General features: G+C 34.5%; 1 protein-coding gene across 9 annotated transcripts in view; it reads left to right on the top strand.

Annotated features, from left to right (window-relative positions):
- LOC138709419 (lactosylceramide 4-alpha-galactosyltransferase-like) overlaps window positions 1-20,904 on the top strand; it is a 227,267-nt gene that overhangs the window by 153,908 nt on the left and 52,455 nt on the right. Inside the window, exon 1 of one of the 9 annotated variants that reach the window (XM_069840163.1) lies at window positions 9,720-9,881. The exons of the other annotated variants lie outside the window; for them this stretch is intronic. The gene's annotated coding sequence lies outside the window, so the exon portion shown is untranslated. Of the gene's footprint in view, window positions 1-9,719; window positions 9,882-20,904 lie in introns of those variants that run through there. 9 annotated transcript variants of the gene reach the window in all.

Below are 20,904 nucleotides of genomic sequence, written 5' to 3'. Positions count from 1 at the left end.
AATTGTGGTGATTAGAAATCTCAATAGCGTGTCCCTGTAAATGTATTGATTTTAAGAGGACCACCCTGAAAGATTGCCGCAGGTAAGCTGTTCCAGTCTACTATTGTGCGGTTAACAAAGGAACATGGTCATCTGTGGTTTGATTTCCAAGGAAACGGGAAGCGAGGTAAAAGTAAACATTTGTTATTTTGTATTTGTGAAGGTAAAATGGGAAGAAATAAGAAGTTTGGAAAGAGAATGTTTACTGGAAACATTCATACAAGAAAGAAGGAAGTTATTAGTGATTTAATTAGTGACGGAAACGTTAATAACGTATTTAGTGCAGAAGAGATTAGGTTTGACCGAACACCATGTGGAGAAAATGTAGCAACTACCAGTAACAGTAAGTGTGTTACACCTCCTAGTTCATCTAAGAAGAAACTTTCATCTTCCAAAGAACTATTTGATGAGATGTGTGAAATGCAACAGTCTAATATTTGTGAAGATAATATGTTAAAATCTGGTTATGTACTAGTGGATGTGGAATTGCTATCAGAAGCATTATCTCAACAAACAAAGTGTAAATATTGTGAATGTGACTCTCTGTCAATTCAAGAAGACATGAAGAAACGAAAAGGACTTGCTACATCATTAGTAATAGTGTGTGCAGTGTGCGGAAAGGAAGGCACGTTTCAAACATCAAAAGTTACCCCTAGTGGATATGAAGTGAATACAAGATTCATATATGGGCTACGCTGTATTGGAAAAGGTTACGCTGCTGGTAGATTATTGTGTGCCATGATGAATTTGCCTAAGCCACATTCAAAATTTCATAAGGTAATTGAACATATTCAAGAATCGGCTGGTACTGTCTCAGAGGATAGTATGTTAGAAGCATGCAAGAAAGCAGTGCAATGTAATGACGGTGATGACAAGATTCCAGTTGCAATAGATGGGACATGGCATAAGAGAGGCCACACGTCAAACCATGGAGTTGTGGTAGCTACATCAGTTGATACAGGCAAAGTTTTAGATTCAGAATTGCTATCAAAATATTGTCATACATGCAAAAAGTCAGGGGCTCATGAAGGCTGTGTAAAGAATTTCGATGGAAGCAGTGGTGGTATGGAGGCAGAGGGAGCTGTACGTATTTTTCAACGTTCCAACCAGACTCGTGGTGTGAAATACAAGTAGTACTTAGGTGATGGAGACAGTAAGGGGTTTGTAAAAGTTGTGGAAAGTAAACCATATGGGGACGATTGTACTGTGGAGAAACTGGAATGCATTGGACATGTACAAAAGCGTATGGGTTCCAGGCTTCGCAAACTCAAGAAAAATTTAGTGGGAAAGAAGCTTTCAGATGGCAAAGGTGTTGGGGGATCAAAGAGACTTACAGATGGCATGATAGATAAATTACAAAATTACTATGGCCAAGCCATAAGAAATAATTTGCATAGTCTACAGGATATGAGGAGTGCAGTATGGGCTACATATTTTCACGAACTCTCCACTGACGATGATCCCCAACATGGCCTGTGTCCTAAAGGTGACAATTCATGGTGTAAATATAATAGAAAGGAACCCGATTATAAACACCATGGTTTACCATAATCTGTTATGCTTGCCATAAAACCAATATATAGAGACTTGTCACATCCAGAGTTGCTAAAAAAATGTTTGCATGGCAAGACTCAAAATACAAACGAAGCATTCAACCATGTTCTGTGGTGCAGGATCCCCAAAACAGTCTTTGTTAGTGTCAATACACTTAGATTAGGACTAACAGATGCCATCATATCATTCAATGATGGAAATATTGGAAGAATGAAAGTCCTACAAAAGTTGGGGATTGAACCAGGCTTCAACACCATAACCATCTTGAAGGAATTACACTCTCTTCGCATCAAAAAAGCAGAAATGGTAATGGAAGAAATGGCAAAAAAGGGAAGAAAATTGAAGAGGAACAAGAAGAGAAGCCGTGAGGACACAGAAGATTCAGATTATGGTGCTGGAATGTTCTAGCAATGCACTCAGGTATGAGAATATTTGTCAAAACTTTAAATCCATTTTTCTCAATTGTACATTTTTTGTAACGTTGGTGCATGTTGCATCAACACCACTAAAGATAAATGCATGAAATTTGGACTGGACATTAAGAAGACCATAACTAATAATAATATGAACGGAATTTGTTGTAAATTACTTAGAACCTGAGTTTTCAAATTTTGAATTACAAATTTTAGACATAAAATTAAACATTTAGAAAAATATTAATAATTAAAAAACTAATAACAGTTGATCGAAACTGGTTCGTATTATTCAAGATAAATGTATATTAAATAACCCCTCAAAATTTTGAGTTTATATCTCAGATACATCCAGAATAAAGTGCACCAGAAATATCATAATTTAACATGGGTGGTATAGGGAGGGCTTGCTTACCTTAAAAGTTTGTTGATAACGGATATACTCCGATAAGTAAGTATTTTAATTTGTTATGGGGGCTCTTGAATCTCAGGAGGAACAACTTTTACAACAACGCAACATAATCTGCTTGGCTCATTACCCAATTTTTTTGCATTGCATTTAATGCGTATGTATTTTAACACGATTCAATTGAGCATAGTTAAAATTTGGATTATAAAATAATGGAATGCTAAGCTAACATATTATTACTGCATACTAAATCAATACACTCTCGTTGTTCGTTAATTGTCTGAGATAAACATTATTTTAAGAAATATAGGAAACGAATATACAGAATAGCCTATCAAGTTTTCTGTACATAAGAAGCTATTTTAATCTTACCTGTCCTCAATTCACTTAGACGTTACTGTAATAACATTATAGCATTATGTCCATCCAGAGAAACTACACTTTCCAATGGTGAAATTATAATTAATTATACAAATCGGTTAATTAGCTTCCGATATTACTTCATACAAACACAGAAACATTCTCTGTAGGCTATGTTTCATAGCTTTCGATTGTTGTTATCCAAGGCCCCTTATAGACAAAGTCATTTGTTTTTTATTTCATTACACCGCCTTAGATGACAGTTATTTTAATTTTAAAACTCATTTATCTCATGAAATATCAGTCCTATCAAAATTTTTCAAAGAATAAAACATATCGGAAATGATTTTTAAAGAAATGTTTGTTATGTAACATTTTTCACAAAAATCAATAATAAGCGACATATTTTGATTTATTTAATTCAGGCCCCCCTTATAACACCCCTTTTAAATAACGTATTTTGAATGCCATATAGCCTAAAATCTAAGTTACATCGAACTTAATTTATATTCCAATTTTCATCTAAATCCGTTCAGCCATTATCGCGTGTAAAGGTAACAAACATCCAGACAGACAGACATACGAACAAAAATTTCAAAAAAGCGATTTTCGGTTTTAGGGTGGTTAATTATATATGTTAGGACCAATTATTTTTGGAAAATCGAAAATTACCAGAAACATTTCGGCTACAGATTTATTATCAGTGTAGATTTTAATGCAATATGGTTAATGTAACCCATTGCACATCATATAACAGTTCAATACAGGTAACAGTGATCTGAAGATGGTTTACAAAACCGAAAACTTTCATCAAGTAGTATGAAATAAAAATATCACATTATTATATAAGATAAGTTTATGACGGACTTAAAGAAAATATTGTTAAATTATCTAATAGAGTACAATCCGCTCTCCGACCAACAAACAAATGTCAATAATAATTAATCAAAGATAGCAGCTCAACATCAGCTCCATTTCGTTGTCATTGCAGCACTTGAAGAATTCAGACTGCATAACTGATTTGTTAACTCGAGACTCGGCTGGCTCTATGAATTCAGTGTCACATATTTTTGGGGTCACAGGGTCACAATCGCTGAAGTGTTTGTGGACAATGATGCTTAGTATAAAATATAGGGTGTCAGCAAAGCTATACTCTGGTTTGAATCTTTAATACACACTCCAAGTCAGTACCGGTGTTTATGTTCAATGTATGCTATAGTGTTTTTCAGTTTAACATTTAATTTAAATAAATATGTCACCAAAGTCCCGCGCCGTGGCGTCGTGGTCTAAGGCATCCTGCCTAGGACTCGCGTTACGGAATGCGCCCTGGTTCGAGTCCTCATGGGGGAAGAAATTTCCTCATGAAATTTCGGCCAGTGTATGGGACCGGTGCCCACCCAGCATCGTGATGCACTTGGGGAGCTACGATAGGTAGCGAAATCCGGCTGGGGGGATCATCGTGCTAACCACACGATACCTCCATTCTGGTTGGATGATCGTCCACCTCTGCTTCGGCATGTGGGCGTGAGGCCAGCAGCCGGCTGGTCGGTCTAGGCTCTTGACGGGCTGTAGGTGTCACTAAAATTAACCATTGTTTTCTGCACAAATAATTTGTGCCATCATAGTTTTGATTTCAACAATAAGAACTTAATTATGTGTGTGAACCAATTTAATCAAATTTTGTGCATATTAACTTGGCTTAATTGCAATTAATTTGATAGATTCTGAAGTCTGATTAGTGTAATCTGCTACCAGTCAGCGATGTATGCAGTGGAGAGGGAAAGGCTCACTCTACCCCACTATCTCCTGGCTTAGTTGGCTCATGTGTGATGAGTGTGATGACCAGGCTTCGAGACTTTGGACCCGATACAATAAGTTTACTGTGCTTGTACTATAGGTTGTTGACTCGCTGCAGGTAGTGAAAGGTAGAGATGTGTTCAGGTAACAACGTTGCTATTTAGAATAGAGTACGGTAGTATGGGGAAACACACACATATGGACATTCTGAAAGTAAATATACTGTCGGTGACTCAGGAGAAGACGAGAGCGGACTGAAGAGGAAGGGATGTGAACAGATAACGTACGACAACACGTCAATATTTGTAATGTAGTAAGCGGAAACATTAGGTCTCCTTCTGTTCAACTTAGCTTTAATTTCCATACACATTGTTACTCATGTTTCCTGCACGAGTAATAACCTGGCTACTGGGATGCTTATCTGAGCGATGTTTATAATAATCAACAGCGATAGTCAAGAAGGTCACATTCTTGCCCCTCGTCTTCTCCTGAGTAACGGACAGTACATTACACAATGACAATGTCAAAAGAATGTGAAAAGCATTTATTCGCCTGTCTTTTATAAGCATTTGTGTTTAATTATACACAGTGTTAATGGTGGAAATAAACATGTAGCAATTTTAATTTCTTCATTTATCCTATTGGTCGTCTTTAGGAAGTGCAGTGACAGTACCGAATTGCTATGTGCTACAAGATACATTTTCAGTGTCTCAAACGTAAATCTTTTTCAGTTGTCTACCAAACACAGTTTGTACTGTGAAAAGATGCACTCTACGTCGCATGACTTTATAGGATCAAAACAAAAAAACCTAACATCATTGCAGTCTCTAAGAGACAGTCCCCCAGGTGGCCCGGGTTCGAAACCCGGTCGGGGCTAGTTACCTGGTTGAGGTTTTTTCCGGTGTTTTCCCTCAACCAAATACGAGCAAATGCTGGGTAATTTTCGGTGCTGGACCCCGGACTCATTTCACCGGCATTATCGCCTTCATTTCATCATCATCATCATCATCATCATCATCATCATCATCATCATCATCATCATCATCATATCCCTCACGTATTAGACCCTACAGGATCTGTTACGGTCTCATGCCAGCGCTTTCGTGGTCTTCCCAATTTCCTCTTTCCTCTTGGTACATAAGTAAGAATCTGTTTAGGCCATCTAGTGCGATCCATCCTTTCGACATGTTTTTTCCACTGAAGTCGATATTGTTGAACAAAATTAATTATGGGATCCATTTTGAGTTCCTGCAATATGTCCACATTTTTACAGTGTTCCAGCAAAGAGCATCCCGCTGTTCGTCTCATGAACCTCATTTCAGCTGTCGTCAGCCTTCGCTCATCAGCTTCTCTGATTGTCCATGCCTCGCTACCGTAAGTGAGGACCGGTCGAGCTAGTGTTTTATATACCTTTAGCCTTGTATGTTTCTGAACATGGGAGGATTTGAAGACGGCGTTAATTACGCCAGTGATTTTTATAAATTTAGATATTTTGTTTGACATATCTTCATCAGTGATGTAAGAGAGGTTATAACCTAAATAGTTAAATGAATTAACACGTTCAATTAAAGTATTATTTATCATGATCTTACTTGGAATTGGGTTCTCTCCCGAAAATGCCATGACTTTTGTTTTCTCTTTTGAGATTTCCATATTGAAATCAGAGGCGATTATGTGCAAATTATAAATGGCTCTTTGTAAAGCATCCTCTGTTTTAGCGATAATAACCTGATCGTCGGCAAACATTAGTGTATCGAGAACTGTGTTTCGATTAATTTGAATTCCAGCATGATGACTTTGCCTCCAAATGTATAAAATATGGTTCATATATATAATAAACAACAGAGGGGAAAGACCGCACCCTTGTCTAACACCTTGGTTGATGGAAGTCCAGCTAGTAGTTCCGCGTTCAGTTCTTATGGCAATTTCATTTTGTTGATATAAATTATAAATGGAGAGAATGATTTGGTTTGGCACATTATCATAGAGTAAAATCTCTAAAAGTTTATTTCTATCAACTCTATCAAAAGCTTTTATGAAATCAATAAAAGCTAAGTGGGTTGGAATATTAAATTCTCTGTGCTTTTCAATTAAAATCTTCATGGTGAAATATCTGTCACAACATGATCTTCCTTCATTTCATTCAGACGCTAAATAACCTAGATATTGATACAGCGTCGTAAAATAACCCAATAAAAAAAAAGAGACAGTCCTTCTTCTCGGGTGACTCTATGTCCGCTAATTTGCTGTTTATATTACACAATGCTCCATATCCGTTATTTTTACATAAAATTGATTTCCACTTCTGTTTTACACGTTCAGTAACCGGTGTACTTGGTGTCTCATTAATTCTCTGTTCATTTCCTCAACTAATTTGAGGGCTTCCGGCATCTCTTACTCTGACTTTTGTAACCGTGTAATAGTTTCAGACACAGTTTAAAAATGGGTTTGTATGAAAACCAAATTATTTGTCAGAACATTCAAATCCAGAGCGTTTTCCTTTGCGTATTTGTTGGCATTCATTCTACAGTACCCCCACCCACTGTACGCTTTACCACTATACTCAGTACCCCGTTGTGCGGATTTCCCACTAAACTGCTCTATTGGGTCAGAAATCTCGAAGTCTACTTATGAGTTTCGAATCTGTCTTCGGATAGTTGATCACAACAACGTAATAGATTGAATAACCAATACTTTTTAATGCAACTCAAATGTTAGGTGTATACCTTTCGAGGGCTAGACGATCAGATATTGATCACCCACTGGTTTCCTAGACCGAATATTTTTACTCGTTAGCTCCGCATTTTCCGATTACAATGCTGTGTGAGCACCGAGGTTCCGTACACTATACTTCGTTCCATAATGTCTGACAGGATAAGTAAACATTGCCGGCAGAGGAGGAGAGAAGTATAATTGCTATTCAACCAATGGCAGAGGTCTCATTCCACGCTTCTCTTGAAGTTGGGCGGGGGGTAGAACGCTTCAGACCTCCTCTGCCGACAATGTTTACTTATCCTGACAGACATTATGGAACGAAGTATAGTTGAACTGCATATGAAAATTTCTTAATAATCTACATGAAGACTATAACCATGAAACTATCCCGCATTTCGTATCGCAAATCAAGAAAATTTTACAACCCTAAAAATATTTTCATTATAACGGCGGTATGCATATACTAATCTTGGTAAGGTTCAACGTGGACTATCGATTAAGGGACAGATTCCTCTAAAAAGACTAAAATACCGCCAAATTCTTTAAGTTTCAAGACCTTAACTAGCCAGCCCAAAGAATGACGCCTTAGACCACGCAGGTACATCTCACCTTAAAGCCTGTCTTTTGGCACTTAGCAGTTCACTTACTTACTTACTTATTTACTGACTGGCTTTTAAGGAACCCGGAGGTTCATTGCCGCCCTCACATAAGCCCGCCATTGGTCCCTGTCCTCAGCAAGATTAATCCAGTCACTACCATTATATCCCACCTCCATTAAATCCATTTTAATATTATCTTCCCATCTACGTCTCGGCCTCCCCAAAGGTCTTTTTCCCTCCGGCCTCCCAACTAACACTCTATACGCATTTCTGGATTCGCCCATACGTGCTACATACCCTGCCCATCTCAAACGTCTGGATTTAATGTTCCTAATTATGTCAGGTGAAGAATACAATGCGTGCAGCTCTGCGTTGTGTAACTTTCTCCATTCTTCTGTAACTTCATTCCTCTTAGCCCCAAATATTGTCCTAAGAACCTCATTCTCAAACACCCTTAATCTCTGTTCCTCTCTCAAAATGAGAGTCCAAGTTTCACAGCCATACAGAACAACCGGTAATATAACTGTTTTATAAATTCTAACTTTCAGATTTTTTGACAGCAGACTAGATGATAAAACTTCTCATCCTAATAATAACATGCATTTCCCATATTTATTCTGTGTTTAATTTCCTCCCGAGTATCATTTATATTTGTTACTGTTGCTCCAAGATATTTGAATTTTTCCACCTCTTCAAAGGCTAAACTTCCAATTTGTATATTTACATTTCGTACAGTATTCTCGTCACGAGACATAATCATATACTTTGTCGTTTCGGGATTTACTTCCAAACCTATCTCTTTACTTGCTTCAAGTAAAATTCCCGTATTTTCCCTAATCGTTTGTGGATTTTCTCCTAACATATTCACGTCATCCGCATAAACAAGAAGCTGATGTAGCAGTTCACAGTCCCACAAAAGGTGATTTACTGATTGTAGGGCCTATATCTTTTTTACATGAACAATTCGGATTATCAGTTATTTTAAATCTTTGGAAGTACTCTTTTAGTTTTACATGACCTGTTATGAAAGCAGTTAAATTAGCCGTTAATTTTAAATCCTCCCCACCTCCCCGTGGGGAAAGGTCTGAATTCAACACTCTATGCGACAACAAGAAAGACGTGAAGAAGGATAAGAGCGACATATTAGAATGACATTTGACATACGGACAGATAGACGAACGAACATGACCTGTCGTTTATCATCACATTGAGGTCGCCAGTGTTGCCAACACCAGAGATTTATCCCTAGTTGTTGAGTGCCATCCTAGATCATATAATATGTAACAGATAGGTCATCGCTAAGTTAACATCGTTTGCATTTTGAAGAGAACAACCGCCAGGATCGCCACCCGTCCGCCGTAAACGAACACGAGATGGCAGTACAGTTGCTAATGCAATTCAAATGGGAATTATGACGTGACTGCCTTATGTAACAACTAGATGGCAGCGTAGTAAACCTGACAAAACGTGTTAACGTCAAAGCCTTTAAGGCCGACCTATCTGGGGTATATATGATGTAGGGGTGCCATGTGATGGAGATAATTTTTCCTAAAGTTATTGTTTCTAGAGATTTTTTATTTTCATTTTCTTTCAATTCGTCTGGTATTTTAATTTTCGTATGTTCAAAATTTGAGTTATAACTGTATTTTCTAGCAAGCATAAAATGTGACTTTCCGTTCTTTATCGTATTCCTCAATGTGTTCTTGCCATAAAGGAAAAAAAAATATTCAGTCACCAGATACCGTGTGAAGGTTATTCGCCACTTTTCCTCGTAGGAAGGTGGTTGGGTGAGTTTTTTCCAAACGAGAACTTCCTCCGTTTCTCTACTTGACTTCCTTGTGTGATACGTGTGCTGGTTGAGTTTATTACTTACTACCCAGGCATATTAGCTAATTGGATTGAGGTTACGGTGAAGTGTTTTTTGTGATTTGTGGCTTGTGACTCCAGTGTGATTGAGAATAAATACTTGTATACGTGATAATTGTATAAATAAAGGTAAGCAAATACTGTAGGCGCATTTAAGGTTAAGCAAGAAAAGATTACATTTGTGGGCATGAGTAGGCTTACTGCGATTCTGTTGACAATTAAGGGTATATGTACGTGAACGACCACAAATATTATAAAAAAAATGCAGGCTATAGATTTCTAAAATTTTATAAGAAAATGAACTCACAATTCGACAAAAATTACATGATACCACAACAAGACTTATTAGAACTTAAATATGTGATAAAAGTATAAAAAGATTTACTAATAATATTTTTCAAACCAGTTTTATCAGAGTATGAAAAAGAATTCTGCAGTTACGTCATTTGGTAACCATAACGTTGTTATGGTCTCTCTGATATCTTTAATATTTTTCCTGCATGTAATAAACACTTATTTCTGAAAAGTAGACTACTCTCAGACATGTAGAGTTGTTTATTTTAATACAATTAATTTTTTATTTGTTCTATATAAAATATATTAAAATTTACATAATGTTTTGTGACATAATTTTTCTATTTTCAAAGAAATGGGCATTATTGTAGTCTACCTTTTGCATAAATTCATGTTAAATCAGTGTACAAAATTTCAGAATTCTATCTCTAATGGTTGTGGAGTTATAAAATAATATGTGTGAAAATTTTCAAATTTTGAAAATTTAATTGAAAGTAAAAAGTGAATTCTTAAAAATATTATTAGTAACCTTTTTACACTTTTATCAGATATTTAAGTTCTAGTAAGTCTTGTTGTGGTATCTTGTAATTTTTGTGCAATTGTGAGTTCATTTCCTTATAAAATTTTAGAAATCTATGCCTGCATTATCTGATAATAATTGTGGTAGTTCACGTACATATACCCTTAAATTAATCTTCTCTTTAAAATTAAAGCAAGTACACATTTATATGAAAAAAAAAATGAGTACAAAATTCGAAGAGTTTATGTTTCTGCGAAATAAGAGCAAAATTACATTTTATAAAACACTTTTACGTTTTTGTAAAAAAAAAAAAATCATAAACATCTAAAGGCCGCGTCACATACACATTCTTACATTTTTTAAAATAGTTTGGTCACCTCCCATGTTAGCTTTTGCAGTATGTATAACGTAGGAATGTGACGTACCTGATATTCTCTTTGCTATCTGTATCGTTATCTCGAGTTTTCAACTAATCTCTCTGGTGCTGGTGTAGAATATTGGCTGCCTGTGCGATCTCTTTAGGTCAAAACTGACGGAATTTCGACGTAGCGGATGGGAAAAGAATGGCTTTGACGGATGACGAATTTTCTGGCGGAAATCACGATTTACATCACTTTTTGACTTTCTTTTTGCTGCTGTCATTTATAATTGTTTAATTTTTGGGGGGATTTTATCTTTTCTCTGAACAACCCTGCGCGTGCCGTACCATGTTATTTTTATTTGAATCAAGATTATTAAGTCAGCTGTGTTAAAATTTGCTTTTTATTTGTATATAGTGAGATTAATGGGATCTTATTAATTTTATTTAAGTTTGACGGATTCTGACGGATTTCCAGGTATTAGACTGACGGGAATACAATTTGTGTGTTGGCAACACTGGGTCCGGTGTCCACTCACAACCAAGTTGTATGTGGTAGCGAGTGATTGTGATTGAGAAAAAAGGATGGCTCGAGATAAAATTACACCATAACTTCTAGCATGTTTCTTGATATCAAATTATTTAATGAGTATATTGATAATTCAAATGACATATTATCAATATTAAAACAATAACAGATAATTAATTCATATAAAATTTGCTAATGTTATATAATTTATGCTATGTTGCAAACGTTTTCGCCAATCAATTGGCATCTTCAGGCATTAATAAAACATTATTACAGATATAGGGTAAGCAAGGGTGAATAGGGTCAAAATTCATATTTACTCTAATAGCTCACATAACTTAACACCAAAGCTAAAGTGTGATACTTCGTCAGAAAGATTGAAGTTTTAGCTACACGTTTAAATGTCTATATTAGAATTAACTCTGCAACAATGTAGCATATTTAGAAATTAAACAAAGTACTGCATGACCCTTTTCACCCTAAGCAGCCAGGGTGAATAGGGTCATCATAAGGGCGAATGGAAACATTCTTACTTTTCATTTTTATTCGTAAACTTGTACAATAAAATGCTTATGAAGATTCAGATCCAGACAAATTATACAGAGTGAGTCAAAAGTATGTTTGGAAAACGCGTGAGCGTGCTTCTGGATCAAAAATAAGAACAATTCCTTACATGAAAATTTGACGGAAAATGCTTATTTATTGGAGAAATGGTCATATTCTCTTTTTCTTCTTTTTTCGTTGTGTGACAAGTACATGTTGAGAAACTTGTCATTTAACGTTTACAAAAGGCGCTCAGTGTGTCCCCCTCCATTGTTACACATGCCTGAGCACGACGTACACACGACTGGCGAGTTCACTCAAACACCGTATTGTCATCATTGATCAATTGGCATACATTTTCAACAAGTTGCAATAGCTCCTCTGGATTATTCACTGGTGTTGAATAGACGACAGTCTTCAAGTGTCCCTAAAGGTAAAAATCTAATGGGGTGAAGTCGGGTGATCTGGGTGGCCAAGGCACTGGACCACCGCGTCCAATCAAAACAAAAAACAATGTACTACTGTCTTGTTACTGTGTTGTTTGTAAACAAACACTGGTACAAAATCAAACCAAAAACAACACAATAATATGATCAGATGCTTATGTAAACGAAAATAACTATTTCCGTCAAATTTTCGTAAGGAATTGTTCTTATTTTTTTTATCCAGGAGCACGCTCACAAGTTTTCCAAACATACGTATGGCTCACCTTGTATATTCAATACTAATTCTTCATCACAAGCAACAAATGTCCTGTTTTAATTATTCAATAAACATCTTCCCAAATAAATCTCTTCTTACTCTCAGCTCCAACACAATTTTCGTGGTATCACTCATTTCCCTTTCCCATGCATTGTACACAGTTTCCGAGCTTTAAAGCAACAGGATCTCTCTATTTAACATTGCAAAAACCACATGTAGTATCATATTCATCTGATGATTCATCTCCTGACGATGATGATGATGATGATGATTATGGGCACATTTTCGAACATCTAACATTCAGTTCAAACCCACAAGCTGAAAGTTTAGGCGACTACATTTTCCAGACTTCTTTGTAGGTAATAATGTGGTACATTGAAGAGCGCCGCAGCGTGACGCTGGCTTCGTTCTTCACGATAAGCTTTTATTGCCCTCTACATATACTCGTCCAATCATGAAGATTGCGTCTTCCTTCTGTATTTCCCCATTTAGGACAAATATAAACCCTATTTCAATTAAATCAGTTTAAAATATTCTGACCCTTTTCACCCTTAAAATAGTGACCCGAATCACCCAAACAGCAGTAATATTTTGCATCATAAGGTTTGCCATGCTGATTGATCTTAAAAGCTCAATATATGGGTAACCTGTCCTTTAAGAGTCCACTTTCAACTTAATTACTAAATCATATAAGTATCACAATAATAACTGGTAAAACGGAGATTAAATAAACACTACAATTCAAGAAATTAAATAAAATATTGCTACTTATCGTTACAATAGCAATTTTCTAATTCAAACACCGCACCGAAAACAATGCAGTTACATTGCTTTCCCGCCTTTCTGCATTGAAGAAGTTCCCAACTTCAACGCTAGCTAGCGCACAATCCAGTATTCTTTGTTCTTTAGCTTACAGAGCGGTGTCTTCAAAACTGACCGGATTCATCTGGTGACCCTTTTACCCTTGTTTACCCTATTCAGAATTAAAAACATACGAGGGAGAGTCAGAAAGTAACCTTAATAATTGTTTTAATAATTGAATATGTACAATAAGACTACAAACACTTCATCACTTTTCAATATAGTGTACAGGAATACTTGCATTGAACATAGATGGGACTATGTTGAATAGTGATGAAGTGTTTGTAGTCTTATTGTACATATTAAAGTAATGAAACAATTATTAAAGTTACTTTTTGACTTTCCCTCGTATAAATTAGATAAACATGATAAACCTTAAATTTTAAGGTAACACTTTAATATTCACACAGTATAACTCTAACCTTAAAATACATTGAATTTAGATTATTGATAGAAATTTAAACCCGGTAATTTATTGATATATGAGTGTAATTCTTCACCATGTGCAATAATAGTTGTTTTAATTATTATAGCACGCAATAATAGAAATATAAATTTTAATTAACAATTTAATAATAAAAAATATTTACAACCGTTGTTTAATTCTGAACACGTTTTTGATATCACTTCTTTTTAATTGTCATGTTCGTGCTAAATTGGAATATGCCTCAGTAATTTGGTCACCCACTTGTAAATTATATAGCAATCAAATTGAAAAAAATTCAAAAACGATTCTCAAGATATATTTATTTAAAGAAATATTCGGCCTTCTATAAGAAAATTTCGTACTACAATCTACTTGCTGAATTTAATTTAATGTCTCTTGCAAGTCTTAGATTACTTGCTGAGCAACGTTTTTTGTATAAAATTTTGAACGGTCTACTGGATAATAGCGAAATATTATCACAAATCCACCTTAACGCTAGAACATCACATTTAAGAATCGTCAATTGTTATATTATAAAAAACTAAATACTTCAGCACATAAAAATTCACCAGTATTAAAAATGTGTTCAGAATTCAATGAAAAATGTAAAACATGGGATCTAGATTTCAGCATTCCTTACATGAAATATAAACATTTTGTTATTAATATACTGAAAGTAATTTATTTTAAATAATATTGCTATTTTTATTTGTTAGTCTGTAATTTGCCATTTATAGCTACATTTTACATCTTTTGGTCATGATATCTATATTTATCTATTTTTCATTTATTTTTATTTTGTATTTTTCATTTATATCTATATCTGTGTCTTTTATTTAGGTAATGTCTATTTGTCTGTTTTTTCTCATTTTTCAATTGTATTTTTACTTGTATCTCGCATTTGTATCTGTTTTATCTCTTTTTTCATGTTATATCCAAGTAAATATCTGTACTGTCTATTGTAATTGGGACTTTGCTCTGTTATAGACAAATAAATAAATAAATACATAAATAATTGAATGAATGAATTAACGAAGAATGAATGAATGAATGAATGAATGAATGAATTAACGAACGAATGAATGAATGAATGAACGAACGAACGAATGAATGTATGAATGACTGAATGAAAAATGAATGAATGAATATGAAGCTAACAAAATCTGTTCATAATTGTAACTAAATCACTAAATGAAATACTCATCCCTTACTGGATGCCTTTAATCGTGTGTAATATATTAATTACCACAACTATTGTTAATTTATAAATGTTTTATCATGTTTATTAATTTATGTTTTTAATTCTGAACAAGTTTGTAATGTATATTGAGATATTTTATTACTGCCTGAAGATGCCAATTGATTGACGCAAACGTTTGCAATATAGCATAAATGTAACATTAGCAAATTTTATATGATGTACTAATTATTTGTTATTGTTTTAATATTGATAAGTCATTTGACGGAAATACACTCATTAAATAGTTTCATATTTTACACATTGACTTATCGGAATTCAACACAATGGTCTTAAAGATGTTTCTTGATGTTTAAAATCTCACTGTAATTTAATGTTCCTTTACTTACTGTTAGTGACTGGTAAATTTGTCCGTGGAAGGAAGGGCGACGGAAGGGTGGGGCAACTCACTAGACTAACTATTACCTAAACATCCTTCCTTCCCCTGTCCCCACTGAGAACGTCAGACCCCTTTACGACAACTGTCTTTTTTTTTTAGTTGTTTTACGACTGTTTATCGACTTCTATAGTTATCTAGCGTATGAATGAAATGAAGGTGATAATGCTAGCGAGATTAGTCCAGAGTCCAGCGTTGTAAGTTACCCAGCATTTGCTCTTCATGGCTTGAGGGAAAACCCCGGAAAAAATCTCAACCTAGTAACTTGTTTCAGTCAGCATTTGAACCCGGACCCGCTATTTTCACGATCAGACGTGCTAACCGTAACTCCACACGGCTAGTCTTTTTGGGTACTGACAGTATTTATTATTTTCAAGAATTTTAACTGAAAATCTATAAAAATGCATTGAATATCTACCACCAAACTTTCCACAAAAATATTCCATCCAAAAACGCTACAAAATGCTAAATTATAACTTTGAAAGTGGTATAAAATGCTCATTTTAATTTTTGAAGTGCTAATTCTTTAATAGTTACTAAATTCTACCATCTATATACATTTAAATCTTACCTGTTCTCATATGTTTTTTTTTTTTCATCTTGCTATATTTAGCTATTTTGTATCATTTTCTGTACCTAACAATTGTCGATGACGAAGTAAATATATGGAAAGAAGTAACCGATCGCACGTAATTTTGTGTATCTGTATTTTCGTAGAAAGTTTTAACAAAGGCATGTGTTATAAATATGGAACAGATTTCTAGGTGGTAAAAAAGAGAGATTTAGGATTTTATAAAATCCAATTTAGGACTTTTAGGAGTTTATACAAAATTAACAATTAATGATCATTTTAATTTTAGTAAATATTCCATTTTAAGTGGAATTTATGTACAAAAGACTGGTGCTGACATTGAGTGCTTCTGAACTGAAGGCTCGAATTATATCAGTGAAAGAGACTAACTGCTAGTTGGTCAGTTTCATTTTTCATAACGGGGTTGCATTGACGCAAAAACTAATTTGCAAGCTCTCGCCTAACCTGAACAATCTATCACCCTTTTTGTGCTAGGGTAGATTTTTTTCAAACGAATTTCGGAAATTAGGTAAAATCTTCTTCCCTCCCTTACTGAGACCAATATGAAACGAAGTTGTCAGACGAGTCTGTAACTGAAACAGAGTTCTTTTTTTACATTTTAAATATCATTTTTGTAGTTTTTTTTTTTTTACATATTTGCATTTTTAGTACTTGTATTTTTATTTTAAATATACTCAAAATACTACAAAGGCGCTTTTCAGGCACAAACATAGATTTTAGGAATTTATAGGAGTTTATGGTTCATTTAGGCGTTTTAGGTACTTAGGCACTTGGAATTTCTCAGGATAATGATGTTTTGATGAAAAGGCAGATTGACAACACATCGCTCAGGATAAAAGACTGATGTGATGCCAATAAACTTAGCATCAACTCAAATAAGACTGTAGATATTAAATTTTCTTTTAACAGAAATATTACTGACTTTTCTTCAGTTCAATTCCTAGGCATTCACCTCGGAGCCGGTCTGGGCTGGAGTACACACATAGAATATCTTGTTAATAAAATTAATAAAGGAATTTTCATGTTACGAATCCTCAGACAAACATATTATAATTCTTTACTTACAGTTTATTATGCCCATATGTACAGTCACTTAAGTTACGGGATGCTTTTGTGGGGTAACCGTACTTCGATTTCTAAGTTGTTTAGTCTTCAAAAGAGAGCAGTGAGAATTATTTGTGGTGTCTCTTCTAGAACTCATTGTAAACCACTTTTTGTTCAACTAGGAATACTTGCGTTGCCGTCAATGTTTGTTCTCGATTGCCTTCTTTATGTTAAGCGTAATGTGCATAATCTTCCTACTTATTCATCCATTCATAATATTATTCTACCCGTTCCAGACTTGACATATATATCATCAAGTACAAATATAGTACTACAAGCACTAGTTTTATTTTCATATCTTATAAACTTTATAACTCCTTACCATTGCATATAAGAAAAACATGTCATATTTTACTTTCAGAAGGATGGTGAGGACATTGATGGCAAATCCACTCTACAGTGTCAATGATTTTAGCAATATTACGTTTTAGATATTATTTGTTTTAACCTCATGTAATTGACAAATCTGTACATTTTAACCTAATTTTATATTATTTCTTTTAAAACTTTTAATCTGTTTTTGTGATTATCTGGTGATGGCATATTTATTTTTGATTTTACTTTTACATTTATTCATATTGTAGTAGCCATGTATTATATATATATATATATATATATATATATATATATATATATATATATATATATCTGATGTTGTCTATGGCTGTAAATCGCTGATGACATTAAATTAAAAAAACATTTAAAGAAATAAAATAAAAAATATAGAATTTTAATACGGGGATCCTGTGTAGCCTACATTAAACGTAGAGATATCTGAATAACATACGTCCAGAACGTAGCAAACAAAATAGGTACGGAACTAGAAATTCATTACCTAGTTATACAATTTGGTGAAAGCGTTCTTTGAGTATGTAATGTCATACACATTTAAGTTCTAAAAATGCTTACAAACAATTTAATAGATGCAATCTCCGAAGCAGTACCTTCACAAGCCGCTGCTAACAGTGTGGTTTTGCAGTAAATAAAATTACCATCTGCTACTAATTATCCTGCCAACTCAGATAATATCTTCGCGCGTTATTCTGTGAGCTGGAATCTGTACTGCTGACAAATCCCTCAAAGAATGTAAATATAGCTTCGAGCGCTTGTTTGTGATTTGTATGCGAAAAGACAGCTCTTCGGGCGATTCAGGAGATGCACAAACATTGACATTGGCATCTACCGGGCGAGAAAGAGTCATTCCTATTCAGTGCAACCCAAGTAGACCTTTCGTGCACGAAATTAGTTGCGAGTCGATTTTGTGTTCGACTAAAGGTGCGTACACACTTAGCGAACGAACAACGAACGAACGACAAACGATTGCATTCGTTGATTGAAATCGGTTTGTGTGTACGTCGCAACAAAGGCAAACCGATCGTTTGGTTTGCCTTCGGAAGTGATCCGTCGCTTGTCGGTACATCAAAGGAAGTTGGTATTCGTTGTGGACGGGATTTGCCACTAGCTTGTAGTTCGTAGCAGAACGCAGCGCTTAGTTCAATTTCACTAACAGGATGTCGAAACTGGAGTGGACTGAAGACGCTGTTATAAATCTTATTAATGCATATAGGGAGCAGGAAACTTCATGGAATCCGAAGTATCCTACTTACCACAAGAAAGTAAGAAAACATGATGTTTGGGAACCTATTGGAAAGATGTTCAGCTGCAAGATAGGCGAGTCAAACACGTGAAAATTATTTTTGTTTATTTATTTTCAGTGGATATATGTTTTTTGTTTATTGTAGGGAGCAGAAATCAAAAAGAAAATTGAAATTGAGTCCCTACTGACATCATTCCGGAGGGAAAGACAGAAGTCCACAAAAAGATCTGGAATGGGGAGTGATGAAGTGTACGAGTCAACTTGGTTCGCGTATAAACATATATATAATTTGAGCTGGTAATGGAAATTACGGGAAAACGGCTGAACGGATTTTAATAAATGGCCCCTCATTTTGAAGCTTGGAACCCAAAGTTTTTCGGAAAAGTAGTAGTTTTCAGTGAAATGTCAATTTTCCTACATAATTTTCCTATTTTCCAAAATCCATCTGTTGTCAGTTTTGAGAACTAATTTTATCGAATCACGGCCGACTTGATTGAATTTCAGAACAAAACACACACTACAATAAACAATAGGCTATTACACGAAGGCCATGACCTGCAGGATTGCCGACATATTTAGAGCTCAATTCAATTTGTTATTAAAAACTGATTCTGCAGTGTATAATAATTTTCTGTGTACAACTGTGTATTGGATATTCAAATCTACGAAACTTGAGGTGGTTTGATGACATTATTATCATTAGAAATTAAATATTATTATAGTTAATATCATGATGCATCTATTTTTCATTAATTGTACATAATAGTGATGCTATATTGATGACATGAAAGTGAAACGTTTTGAGGTTAAGTAAGTAAATGTAGAGAATATCTTAATTTAGATCTTCATTTCTATAATTTACTGAGTGGCTGCTGTATATAACTACAGAACTTAAGTAAGATAATAATATTGTTATTAAAAATCAAATATTTTTATACTTATTAACCCATTGGGGTTGGGTCTTTTTCATATACTTAATGGCGGTGTAGTGTAGATATTGATATGTGTCATTGTCTTCAGTATTGGCTCGAGAGAGCGCAAAAATTACAGTTCCTAAGGAAAGACCAAAAGGTATTACTTACTGATAAAATAAGAGGCCTAGAAAATTTTGTAGTCTCCAGATCATTTCAGCAAGATCTCTTAGTAGGATAAAATGATTTTACGCTCTACATTTCAAGTTCTACATGCAGCAGCTATACGAAAATGCTATTGTTCGAAAGCTTAGCAAACCTGACATTTTTTAAACTTTTGCCTACAATCCAGAATGACCTGAAATAGCTACTGCTATCGTCCTGACATTGATACTTACGTTTTCGCATTGAAACTCAAAAACTGAAGTTGGATAGGTTCAAGAGAAAGTATTTGGCCTAAAAAAAAATCCATTCAGAGGGAGTATGTTTCATTATTATGGAAGCAAATAACTATTAAAAAGACAAGTATTCTTCATTGAAAATAAATCTGAAAAATGTTTATTTGAACGTCTAACGTACTTAGTTTGCAGCAGCATTTGCTGCACAAGCCACTAGTAAACATATGTTTTGGACAAATTCATGCCCAGAAAAAACAAAGTTCCAACCTTGTGCACACAAAATAAATTATTGGCACTGAAAAGTGTATTTTCATAAGCATGATGCGCATACGACAAACACAGACAAATCTCTCTTTTTAGTATTTTAAGATAATTATTGTCAGTGAGGTATCCGTGTACTGAAACTTTCCCCTGGGGCCTATTTCATAAAAGTAATAATTTAATACCATTACTAAAAAGGTAATGACATTAAGTAATATTATTACTGTTCTGTTTCATAAAAGTAATAGTTAATAATATTATTTATTACTGTAAGCGCTCATATTATTCCTAAAATAAATAATAATATTACTAAAGTGTTCCATAAAGCTGCAAAGATAATTAAATTTATTAATAATATTAACGTTAGTTCCATGACTGTATTTTAAGTAATAAGCTTAGTTTAATAATTTGTAAAAAGTAA

The sequence above is a fragment of the Periplaneta americana genome, chromosome 11 (genome assembly GCF_040183065.1).
Source record: "Periplaneta americana isolate PAMFEO1 chromosome 11, P.americana_PAMFEO1_priV1, whole genome shotgun sequence".
In the NCBI taxonomy this organism is placed as follows: Eukaryota; Metazoa; Arthropoda; class Insecta; order Blattodea; family Blattidae; genus Periplaneta; species Periplaneta americana.
This window is presented reverse-complemented; position numbering and strand designations above follow the sequence as displayed.